Source organism: Geotrypetes seraphini, chromosome 2 (genome assembly GCF_902459505.1).
Source record: "Geotrypetes seraphini chromosome 2, aGeoSer1.1, whole genome shotgun sequence".
NCBI lineage: Eukaryota > Metazoa > Chordata > Amphibia > Gymnophiona > Dermophiidae > Geotrypetes > Geotrypetes seraphini.
This window is the reverse complement of record NC_047085.1, coordinates 454,027,382-454,040,270: the sequence shown is the minus strand read 5'-3', so window position 1 is coordinate 454,040,270 and position 12,889 is coordinate 454,027,382. Positions and strand designations below refer to the sequence as shown.

The following is a 12,889-nucleotide window of genomic DNA, read 5'->3' as shown; positions in this document are numbered from 1 at the left end:
TCATTGCTGTTTTTTATGTTATTCTCTGTTTATCATAGACCACAGGTAAAAGGAGGAAAAGCCTCAGATCCCTGTAAGCTGCTAGAATATAACTGAAGGAAGCATACTAGAAAGGGAAGGAACGTCATCAGCTTAAAAACCTCATAAAAATAAGCAGTATTATAGATAATGGTACTTTAAACATCTCTGAAAAATTTCAATCAATCAATGTTGTAAACATTTGATTCAAAAAAGTACAGTTACTTACCGTAACAGGTGTTATCCAGGGACAGCAGGCAGATATTCTTAACACATGGGTGACGTCACCGACGGAGCCCTCGGTACGGACCTTTTTAACTAGAAGTTTCTAGTTGGCCGCACCGCGCGTGCGCGAGTGCCTTCCCGCCCGACGGAGGAGTGCGTGGTCCCCAGTTAGGATAAGCCAGCTAAGAAGCCAACCCGGGGAGGTGGGTGGGACGTAAGAATAACTGCCTGCTGTCCCTGGATAACACCTGTTACGGTAAGTAACTGTGCTTTATCCCAGGACAAGCAGGCAGCATATTCTTAACACATGGGTGACCTCCAAGCTAACAAAGAGGGAGGTGGGATGGTTGGCCATTAGGAAAATAAATTTTGTAACACAGATTGGCCGAAGTGTCCATCCCGTCTGGAGAACGCATCCAGACAGTAGTGAGTAGTGAACGTGTGAACTGAGGACCAAGTGGCCGCCTTGCAGATTTCCTCGATGGGCGTGGAACGGAGGAAAGCTACAGAAGCAGCCATAGCTCGGACTCTGTGGGCCGTGACAGTTCCTTCCAGTGAGAGACCGGCCCGAGCATAACAGAAGGCAATACAGGCAGCAAGCCAATTTGAAAGTGTCCGTTTGGAGACAGGACGACCCAAACGGTTGGGATCGAAAGATACAAATAGCTGAGGGGATGTTCGGTGAGCTCTGGTACGATCAAGATAGTAAGCAAGGGCACGCTTACAATCCAGTGTGTGCAACGCCTGCTCCCCAGGATGCGAGTGAGGCTTAGGGAAGAAGACGGGTAGCACAATGGACTGGTTAAGGTGAAAAGCTGAGACCACCTTGGGAAGGAATTTAGGGTGGGTACGCAGAACAACCTTGTCATGGTGAAAAAACAGTGAAAGGTGGGTCGGCAACCAGTGCATGCAGTTCGCTAACCCTCCTGGCAGAGGTGATGGCAATTAGGAAAAGCACCTTCCAGGTAAGAAGCCTGAGCGAAGTTGTGGCAAGAGGCTCAAACGGAGGTTTCATGAGTGCTGAGAGAACCACATTCAGGTCCCAGACGACCGGAGGAGGCTTGAGAGGCGGCTTGATATTGAAGAGCCCTCTCATAAATCTGGAAACCAGAGGATGAGCCGTGAGGGGTTTTCCGAGAATAGGCTCATGAAACGCAGTGATGGCACTGAGGTGAACTCTGATTGAGGTGGTTTTGAGGCCAGCATTGGACAGTGAGAGCAAATATTCCAAGACAGTCTCCACCGCTAAGGAGGTGGGTTCCTGATGATGCCGGAGACACCACGAGGAGAATCTGGTCCACTTCTGATGGTAACATTGGAGAGTGGCCGGTTTCCTGGAGGCGTCCAAAATGAGGCGGACCGGTTGAGATAGATTCTCCGGAGAGGTCAGCCCGAGAGAAACCAAGCTGTCAGGTGGAGTGAAGACAGATTGGGATGCAGTAGAGACTGATGCTGCTGTGTAAGCAGAGTAGGAAACACAGGAAGAGGAATGGGCTCCCTGGAGCTGAGTTGAAGCAGGAGGGAGAACCAGTGTTGACGAGGCCACCGAGGGGCGATGAGAATCATGGTGGCGTTGTCCTTGCGGAGTTTGGACAAGGTCCGCAACATCAGAGGAAGTGGAGGAAAGGCATAGAGGAACCGATCCCTCCAGTCGAGCAGGAATGCATCCGGAGCCAGACGGTGAGGAGAGAAGAGTCTGGAACAGAATTGGGGCAGCTGATGGTTGTGAGGTGCTGCAAAGAGGTCCACCTGCGGAGTGCCCCATCGAGCAAAGATGGAGAGCAGAGTCGGAGGGTCCAACGTCCACTCGTGAGGTTGAAGGATGCGGCTGAGATTGTCGGCCAGAGAGTTCTGTTCGCCCTGGATATAGACCGCCCTGAGAAAGAGATTGCGGTCCGTGGCCCAGGTCCAGATGCGCAGAGCCTCCAAACAAAGGGGGCGAGATCCGGTGCCGCCTTGCTTGTTTATGTAGTACATGGCGACTTGATTGTCTGTGCACAGGAGGAGGACTTGAGGGCAGAGAAGATGTTGGAAAGCCTTGAGGGCGTAGAACATGGCTCTGAGTTCCAGGAAATTTATGTGATGACGACGCTCCTGTGGGGTCCAAAGTCCCTGGGTGCGTAGATCTCCTAGGTGAGCTCCCCATGCGTAGGGGGACGCGTCGGTGGTGATGATCATAGAGTGGGGGGGCAGATGAAAAAGAAGACCCCTGGAAAGATTTGAGGAGTTCAACCACCATTGGAGAGATTGCTGAAGAGATGATGTCACAGAGATGGGATGAGAAAGAAGATCCGTAGTCTGTGACCATTGGTTGGTGAGAGTCCACTGAGGTGTACGAAGGTGGAGACGTGCCAGAGGAAGGACATGCACCGTCGAGGCCATGTGACCCAGGAGGACCATCATCTGTCGGGCAGGAATGGAGGGATGCCTGAGTACTTGACGGCAGAGGTGGAGCAGGGTCTGCTGGCGATCGGAGGGGAGAAAGGCCCTCATCAGCGTGGTGTCCAGAACTGCTCCAATGAATTGAAGTCGCTGGGTGGGAAGCAGATGCGACTTGGGGTAGTTGATCTCGAACCCCAGGAGGTGGAGGAGAGAGATGGTGTGATGAGTAGCTTGTAGCACGAGTTGAGATGAGGGTGCTTTCACCAACCAATCGTCCAAGTAGGGGAACACCTGGAGGTTGTGAGACCTGAGGAAGGCCGCCACCACTATCAGGCATTTGGTGAAGACTCTGGGGGAGGAAGCGAGGCCAAACGGTAGCACTTTGTACTGATAGTGGTGGTGTAGCACCTGGAACCGCAGGTAGCGGCGAGAGTTCTGATGGATGGAGATGTGAGTGTAGGCCTCTTTGAGGTCCAGGGAACATAGCCAGTCGTGTTGAGAAAGTAGAGGGTAAAGTGTGGCAAGGGAGAGCATTCTGAACTTTTCCTTGACCAGACACTTGTTGAGGTCCCTGAGATCGAGAATGGGACGGAGGTCTCCCGTCTTCTTGGGTACTAGGAAGTAGCGGGAGTAGAATCCCTGACCCCTTTGATCTGGAGGTACTTCTTCGATGGCATTGAGAAGGAGGAGGGATTGAACCTCCCTCAGAAGGAGGGGGGTTTGAGAGGAGTGTGAAGCAGACTCTACGGGAAGGTTGTCTGGTGGAAGAGTCTGGAAGTTGAGAGAGTAGCCGTGGCGAATGATGTTGGGGACCCACTGGTCTGACGTGATGACTTCCCAACGGCTTGAGAAAATGGTGAGACGACCCCCGATAGGCTGTGGAAGAGGCAGCGAGGGTGGATGACTGGCTATGCCCTGAAGAGAAGAGTCAAAAGGGCTGAGATTGTTTAGCAGGCTGAGGAGGCTTGGAGGGTTGAGTGGCCTGAGATCGAGCCTGGGCATGGTGCTGCTGTTGACGGGGTCGCCGAGATTGTTGGGGAGGCGGATTGAGTGGCCTGGCTGAGAACCTCCGCTGGTAAGATGATTGAGGCCGATAGGGTCGAGCAGGCGGAGCCTTCTTTTTCGGCTTGATCAGGGTGTCCCACCTGGTCTCATGGGCTGAGAGTTTCTGGGTGGTGGAATCCAGGGACTCTCCAAAGAGTTCATCCCCGAGACAGGGGGCGTTGGCCAAACGATCCTGGTGGTTGATGTCCAGGTCGGAGACTCTGAGCCAGGCTAAGCGACGCATGGCTACGGCCATGGCAGAGGCCCGAGAGGTGAGCTCGAAGGAGTCGTATATTGAGCGGACCATATATTTTCGCATCTGGAGAAGACCAGAGATGTGTTGTTGGAATAGCGGGACCTTGCGCTCAGGAAGGTACTTCTGGAGGGCAGACAGTTGTTGGACCAAGTGTTTCAGATAGAAAGAAAAATGGAAGGAATAGTTGTTTGCCCTGTTGGCAAGCATGGCATTCTGGTAAAGTCTCTTGCCAAACTTGTCCATAGTCTTACCTTCTCTGCCAGGAGGGGTAGAGGCATAGACACTGGAGCCCTGAGTCTTTTTTAAGGTGGATTCCACCAGAAGGGACTCATGGGGCAATTGAGATTTGTCGAATCCAGGAATGGGAATGACACGGTAAAGGTTGTCCAGTTTACGGGGGGCTCCCGGTACCGTGAGGGGATTTTCCAAGTTTTTATAGAACGTTTCCCGTAGGATGTCATGCACGGGAAGCTTGAGGAACTCCTTAGGAGGTTGCTCAAAGTCTAAAGCCTCTAGAAAGGCTTGAGACTTTTTTGAGTCAGATTCCAGAGGAAGGGACAGGGCAGCAGACATTTCTCTCAGAAATTTAGAAAATGAGGACTGCTCTGGTTTAGAGGTGGCATCGGGTGCCGATGGTTCCTCATCAGATGAGGAGGGATCCTCCTCGGTACCGAGAGGAGTTTCTTCCCATAAGTCAGGGTCCCTGACTTCTGGCGCATGTCGAGACACCGGGGTGGAGGGCGCGGTATGGCGAGTTTTGGACAAAGACTTTCCAGAGCGCACCGAAACGGTACCAGGGGAGGACGACCGGCGTCTGTCTCGGTCCCGAGAAGAATGCCGTACCGCCTGGTGCCGAGGAGGATCCAATGTGGTCTGAGAAGGAACCACCGGATCGCCATGAAGTTGTTGGGCCGAAAGGATCGGCATGGATGTGTTCACCGGTACCGAAGGGGTGGACACCGGGGGCTCGGTACGGGGCTCGGGCCGGTCTGGCACCGGAAGGAGCGGTGCCAGGATAGTGGGCAACAGTTGTTCAAGTTGTTTCTTCAACTGTTCTTGGAGTTGAGCCTTTAAGATGGCCGAGATACGGTCATCTAAGGGTGGCATCGGAACCGCTTTCTTTTTCTTCGGTTCCTTAGATGCCGCTCCACGCCCCGGCGATGAGGAGGCCGATGACGAGGCACTCACCGAGATCGGGGCGGAGCGTTTGCGGGACCAGTGCGATGCCGGTAGGGACGGTGTCGCCACCGTAGCTGGAGGGCGCTCGAGGGAAGAGGAAGGCTTCTTAGCTGGCTTACCTGGCGCCAGGGACGCCGATGCGGGGTCGGTCGGTGTCGAGGTCGACGGTGCCGATTTTTGAGGTACCGCCGTTGAAGGTGAGGAGTCCATCGCCGACTCGGTGCCGAAGAGAAGAGTTTGTTGAATTCTTCGGTTTTTAAGAGTTCTCTTTTGAAGAGTGGCACAGCGGGTGCAGGAGTCCGCCCGATGCTCCGGACCCAGACACTGCAAACACCAATTGTGTGGGTCAGTTATGGAGATCGGGCGTGCACACCGCTGGCACTTCTTAAAACCGACCTGCGGGGGCATGAAGGGGAAGATAGCCTCTGCAAAATCGAAGCCCGAGGCCTGTATACTGGCAACAGGCCCCGCCGGGGCAAAAACGAAAGAAAAAAGGGAAAAAGCAAAGTTTTTTTTTTTTTTTTTTTTGCAAATCAAAGAAAAATAAACCCGAAGGTAAAAAGAGAAAAAATAAGGAAAAAAGCGCGAGCGGGAAGGCAAAAAAGTGGTTTCAACTGCCGTTGAAAAAACACACGCGTCTTCTTCGCTCCGCGGAAACGAAGAAACTGGGGACCACGCACTCCTCCGTCGGGCGGGAAGGCACTCGCGCACGCGCGGTGCGGCCAACTAGAAACTTCTAGTTAAAAAGGTCCGTACCGAGGGCTCCGTCGGTGACGTCACCCATGTGTTAAGAATATGCTGCCTGCTTGTCCTGGGATAAACTACTTATCTCTTATAGTCACTGGGCCATTTAGTTGTTCCTGCTGAATGCCGCTGCAAATTATTCTTTATGATCCCTGCTGTGTCCCCTCTGCTGACGGTGTTTCGCCAGCAGGCTGCATCAGGGCAAGGGACTCTCCACATTCGGCGTTGTAACCTCACGCTCATTCATGGAGTAAATAATATAGAATAACATAAAAAACCAGCAACGAAAAAACAGAGTTGAGCATTGCCAAACACATCTGGATGCATTTTTAAGTTTTGTTAAGCTGTAGAGTAAATAAGAGAGACAATTATAAGGGATCCCCAAATGCGTGGGTGTTAAGGGATAACATCGAAGGCTGCATAATCTCTGTGTTACTGAAGCCAGATGAACTATGTAGTCTTTATCAGCCATCACTTTCTTTGCTCAGAAAGAGATGCACTGAAAAATGTAGCCATTTTAGGGAAGAAAAACAAAACACTCAAGAAATGTCTGAAAAATTATAAAATGTACCACTTGTGTGTCCTTACTTTCCCAGCTTTGGTGCTGGAGAAGGATTTTAGGCGTGCCATGGACTACCAGAAGAAATAACAAATCGATTCTGGAAGAGATCAAACTGGCTATGTCAACTCAAAGCCCAAATGATAAAGTTATGACTGTCTTATTTTGGTCACACAATCAAAAGAGAGAGATCACTGGAGAAGGACATCATGTTTGGGAAGATTGAAGGAAACAGGCCAAGAGAGTGACCTGCAATCAGATTGATGGACACACTGAAAACAACCATGGGGATGATGCTGGAAGACCTTTCCGGACTAGCACAAAACCAATTTCTTTTCAGATCCGCCATTCATCAAGTTGCTAGGGCTCGAACACGAATCAATGACACCTAACAAGAACAACTTTCCAAGCAGCCCTTGCAAGAGTATGTAAGAGTGGAAGTCTTTTCTTTTCACAGCCTTTCTCAGATGTCTGGAGTGAGCCTAAAAGTTTTGGCCATCTAATATGAACTGTAATCTTAAAAAGGGAAATAAAAGTGACTGTGTAAATACAAGTCCTGTTGCCTATGTGATGAAATTCTGCGGCCCCTGGATCATAGTTGCTTAAATAATTTTTTTTCCCAAATGTTTAGTTATTCAACAGTTAAAAAGGATGACCCTCCAAAGAATCTGACATGCTTGAGTAATGCCTTTCTAATGCCAGCTTTCGAAAGAACCATCCTCAGCTTTGTGCTTTACTACTCTTTTTTGGTAGGTCACTTTAGTGACAGAGTGGGAACTTATGTTTGGGCTTTTTATAGAGTTCCGCTCTTCAAAGTCTTCTCAGTGAAGTTAAATGAACTATAAATTTAGATGCAGGAACATGATTTAAGACCTCACTAGCAAAAAAAAAAATGCTCTTTAGAAAACAACCCATAGGATACCAATAGAGTTACAGAAGTACAGCGTCTCCTACACCTGGTTACACAAAGTAAAGCAATCAAGATGGAGTTCCCAGTGTTTAATTCCTAACATCTAGGATGCTGTTTAATTTCATCTTTTGTATCTTAGCGTAAAAGAGAAGAATATAATTGATCCTGGGCCTCCAGCTTTGTTGGGCTCCTGCTCTCATCAACCTGTTATTTGTTTGTCTTGGAAAGAAATGTTCTTTTAATCCTCAAGATTAAAGACAGACTTTTTCCCCACCGCTAAACTGGAAAACTAAAATATGCATGACGCCGGAGTTATTCCATGCAAACAATCTTTATTCAGTAAGCGCTGTAATTTCCTGGCTCATCAGCAAGGAAGCCTGCCAGTGGGTCTACTCTAGCTTCTGGAGGTCAAGAGAGTAGCAAATGTGCAACAGTTTTCCTTGTTCTCCATTTCACCCTGTGCATATATATCCCTACCGGCTTTTGGATTGAAATGTTATAGCCACGGTTTCAAAGCAGCTGTTATTCTGTGAGAATGATGCTCTAGCTTAGATCAACATCTTGTATTTTACCCCCCGCATTGCTCTTCTTTCATGTCTTTTTCTGTGCTCATTTAAAAGCAGAAACCTGTCTACAACAGAAGAGTCAGCTGATTTGATTTCTGTTTTCAGACTAACAATACATGCCTTTAGCTGGAAAGCTTTCATCAATCTATCCACCCGAGGCACAGAGAAACTTGCCTTTTTTTTTCCCATTACACGTGTCTGCTGCTCACAAAAGATCACACTAAACCCTTCAAATCATTTCTCGTCTTAGCATTTCTACCTCATTTTTCCTTCCAAATGCAGCTTATGTAAAACCACGTCCAAACAACTGAGTCCTACTGTTCTCTCTCTGATTTCTTAATCTGTGTTCCCCTTTTCAGCTGTGATAACATCGATATGTTTATACTGGGGGAAATAGTTAATTTAAAAAAACAATTAATTGAACTGGAATGCTCATAGAAAACAGATGGCATTAACCCTTTCAGGACCAAGGGACATATTTGTCCCATAACTTTAAAATCCTATAAATTTTGATTGGGATAGTCTACAGTTCTAAATTTGATATGTACGGATTCCATATGATACTGCCTTTATGTAAACAAACTGGTTCCGACATTCATTCATTAGCGTCGTTGCCAGATTGACGAGAAGATTCACTTGCCACACTGTCCATAAGCCAGAAGTGTGATTTTTTTTAAAAAAAATAATGATATTTCACAAAAAAAAATCAATTTTTTGGCATCTGCAAGCCCTTTTTACCATAAAAATGTCGTCAAAACCACAAAAATTGGCCTACGATCCTTATGGTCCTGAAAGGGTTAAAAAAGTGGTACAAGTATTTTTTACTGCCAGTTGGATAGTCTTAAAGACAAGTAGGCTAACCCTCAATTTGCTGATTTATAGTAGATTAAAGCTAAAAGTGAATGACTTTTGCACATTTTTTATACATGTTTAACAGGCAATTCCTACTGGCCACATAGACAACTGGACCAGCCATTCAGGTGTGAAAAATGGGTTAAGACTAGCCTCACTGGGGGCTACATTTATTTATTCAGTTTTCTATACCGTTCTTACAAGGGAGCTCGGAATGATTTACATGGATATGTTCAGGTACTTAAGCACTAAAGTCTCTGGTCAGCTAAAGATTACCCACCCTACGCCAGCCAAAATTGGCAGGAGGGATTGTCGCTCTGTGTGGTTGTTTTGTGGGGATGTCATCCATAGCTTTGTTGTTATCACAATTGTATATTGTTAGATCCTGGTTTAGCTGGACTTTGCTCTGTTTTGGGTTTTGTTTCTAATCCACAATTCAAAACGGATTTGACCTTATCATCTGATGTAAATGGAGGGGGGGGGGGTGTATTTTGTTATTATGACATATTTGATGACTTGGATTTTCCGTTTATATTTGCTGGCAGTGTTTCTTTTTTATGTGGCACTTTAGTTCTTTTGCTGCTCTGTTGTCATCAATAAAATTGTTTATACTGTATATAGAATATATGAATTCAAAATCAGTGTTAACAGATTTAGAAGAGATCTGCCTTCTTATCCAGTCTACGGAGATTATGAAAGTTGGGTGATAGAATACTAGAATTAGTTGTCATGGGCGCACCAAAGTTTAGGTGTAACCATTTATGCCATGTCAATGGCAGATGCAAATAGGTGTGCACCAAACGATGCACATAACTGATAGTATTCAAATTTGGTTGTGTATGTTTTAAGGCTTTGAATGGACTTTTATCCAGATACCTCTTGGATTGTTTAAATTTTGCTAGCAGAAAGCACTTGCGTACAATACGATTTTTTGACTTTCCATCTGTAAACGATTCATTAATAAAACTTTGCCATATTTGCTATGTGGGACAAACAAGTTAGTACTTATATATCAGTCTCAACTTCTTATCTAGTCTTTAGAAAATCGCTGAAAACCCATTTGTTTGATAAATATTTTGATTAATTTATTATGATCATACTACAAATGGTTAGTATCTCTTAGCTGTTAACCGCACTGAACTGCAAAGTAGCGGCAGTATATAAGAATTTATGTAATGTATTCTACAAGTTATGGGCATCACTTGAACCCATGCCTTATCAAACTATCTCCAATGAGCTTCTTAACTATTGGTACAAATAACAAGGCTGTCTACAATGCCACAACTCCTGAACGACAATATACCATTACAACATAGCATGCAATCATACAAGTTCCCTGTGATCTCAGCATAACTATTTTAAATACAATCCTAGACTGAACTGGTAACCAATGAATAGCTCCAAGCAAGTTTGTGTAGGATATCTGCCTATTGTCCTTCCCACCTATGCATAACACCACTTGATAGGGCCATGGATAGGAAGTTACAATAGTCTAATTGATTAATCATTAAAACTTATGCTACCATCTTAATTACAATTAAGATGGTAGCACTGATTCTGCAAAGTGCCTAGTGCCTAAGGCCCCTCCCGCTATAGGAGGGGCGTTAAGCACTTGGGCCAATCAGGCACTAGGATCCTGTGGGTTGGGCAGGGGAGGGGTGGAGCAGGCCCGCCTCATTTGGACAGAGGCAGGCCTGCTGGCCGCACGGTGCGAAGACCCGTCCAGCCAACTTGGAGGTAAGGCCGAGGGAGGGTTCCAGGGTGGGGGTCCGGCAGGAGGGGTTGGGCACCCTCCTGCCAGCGATCTTTAGGGGGGTCGTTGAGGGGGTCCAGCAGGAAGGGTTGGGCTCCCTCCTGCCAGCGAACTTTGGGGGGGCAGATTCTGTCGGCAGAAGGGATTGGGCACCCTCCTGCCACGATCGTCAGGGGGGTGGGGTGGGGAGAGGAGACTGGCGGCCGTAGCTGTAGCCGCTATATTAATCGCGGCAGGGAGATCCCTTGCCGTGATTAAGTATAGCGGCCGCATCTAAGCAAACCCGATTCTGTAACTGGCGTCTGCAACATGGAAGTCAGTTACAGAATCGAGTTTACTTTGGGCGGGTTTTGTTCCGATTCTGTATAGGACGCCTGGAATGGGCGTCCTATACAGAATCCTGGCCAAAATCTCTAATGCAGTCAACTACAACCCACATTCTAACTTTGAAGCTAACACGTCTGAAGGTGGATCTTGTATAAGTGGTATCATTTTTATTTATTTAAAAAATTTCTTCTCCGCTTAACACCTAAGCAGGTTACAGTAGAAAACATACATATTCATGGCATACTCGAACATCTTACAACATATACATCTTATGCTATATTTCCATATGATATATGCATCCTATCCTATTCTTCCGTATATAATAGCTAAAACTAGCATAATACTTCCACATGTACTTGCTAAAACTAGCAAATGCTAAGAAAATTGTTCACTCCATGAACCATAAAAAACCATGTTATACAATGCTAACAAAAAGCTTTCACAAATAAAAGCATTTTCAGTTGCTTCTTAAATGACATTTTCTCTCTGCACAATCTTAAACACCCTGGCAAACAAAAGTGGTTAGGATGTTAGATGTTAGATGATGAGAGTCTGGGTTCATGGCCTGATTATCTTTTATTCTATTGCTTTGCATGTGCTCTTCTGTTAAAAATGCTGTGTGGCTTGGCAGTTGTCTGAGGCTACGCTATGGGGGTTCATAATAAAAAAAAAAATGTCTAAAAAGTGTCCTAAATGGATACTTGGACGATCAAAAAGCCTGATCGTCCAAGTACCCATAACCAAAGCTGGTTTTACACGTATCTAAAACCAGCTTAGGCCTTTTCCCTGCCACTAAATGCACAGAGAGAAAAGAGGCGTGTTTAGAGGAGGGGAAAGGGCGGGCGGTGGGCGGGAGGTGGGCCGACCTACACCTAGGCGTGCAGCAGGTATAACCAAAACCTTAGGCAGGTTGCCTAGTTGGCACTTATACCTTTTTGACTTAGACGAAGTCAAAACAGGTCTAAGTGCCGAAAAAGGGGCCGCTGAGCTGATGGTGGCTGCTGCGATCAGCTCAGCGGCCCCAGCAACCTGCCTACCCCCTATAGCAATGATCGCGGCAGGAGAGATGCCTCATCTCCCCTACCGCAATGCCATCACTCCTCTATCCGAACTGCCGTGACCCGCAGCAGGAGAGATGCCCTATCTCTCCTGCCACGGGTCGCAGCAGTTCGGGTAGAGGAGTGATGGCATCATGGTAGGGGAGATGAGGCATCTCTCCTGCCGCGATACATCACACACACACACACCCCCGACAACATCGGGGCAAGAGGGAGCCCAAGCCCTCTTGCCCCGCCAACTGCCTGACAGCATTGGGGCAAGAGGGAGCCCAAGCCCTCTTGCCCCGTGGCACCGACGACCCCCCCTGATGATATCGGGGCAAGAGGGAGCCCAAGCCCTCTTGCCCCATGGCACCGACGACCCCCCCACCCGATGATATCGGGGCAAGAGGGAGCACAAGCCCTCTTTCCCCGCGGCACCAATGACCCCCCCCCCCCGACGATATCAGGGCAGGAGGGAGCCCAGACGGACTCCCTAGCCCCCACCCCCCACTACAATATGGGCAGGAGGGATCCCAGGCTCTCCTGCCCTCGACACAACCCCCCCCAATGACCGCCCCACCGAACTCTCGATCGGCCCCCCCGCCAACCCCACGAACCCCCACACCCCCAATCCCACCCCCCATACCTTTGAAATGTTGGACGGACGGACGGGTGCCAAGCCCGCCCGTCCGGCAGGCCAGCCGGCTCCAGAATGGGGCCGGATTGGCCCAGGCGGCTGAAACCCCACCCACAGGTGGGGCCTAAGGCGCCTGGACCAATCAGAGTAGGCCCGGGAGTCTTAGGCCCCTCCTGTGGGCGGGGCCTTAGGCACATGTGCCCAACCCGGTTGCGTCTGGAGGGCATCTGCACATATTCGGATGCTATGCGGTAATGTCACATGCATGTGTGTGATGTCATCGTGTTGCATGCGCAGATGCCCTCCAGACGTGGCCCAAGAAAATGAGGTTTGTGTGGGGCTGGTGGGGGGACAAAATGAGGCAGGGCTGTGGGTGGGGTGGGGCGAGGCCAGAACA

At 48.3% G+C, this 12,889-nt stretch overlaps 1 protein-coding gene across 2 annotated transcripts in view; it reads right to left on the bottom strand.

Annotated features, from left to right (window-relative positions):
* The window catches only part of CCNY (cyclin Y), a 384,247-nt gene that overhangs the window by 29,793 nt on the left and 341,565 nt on the right, over window positions 1–12,889 (bottom strand). The gene's annotated exons all lie outside the window — the stretch shown is intronic.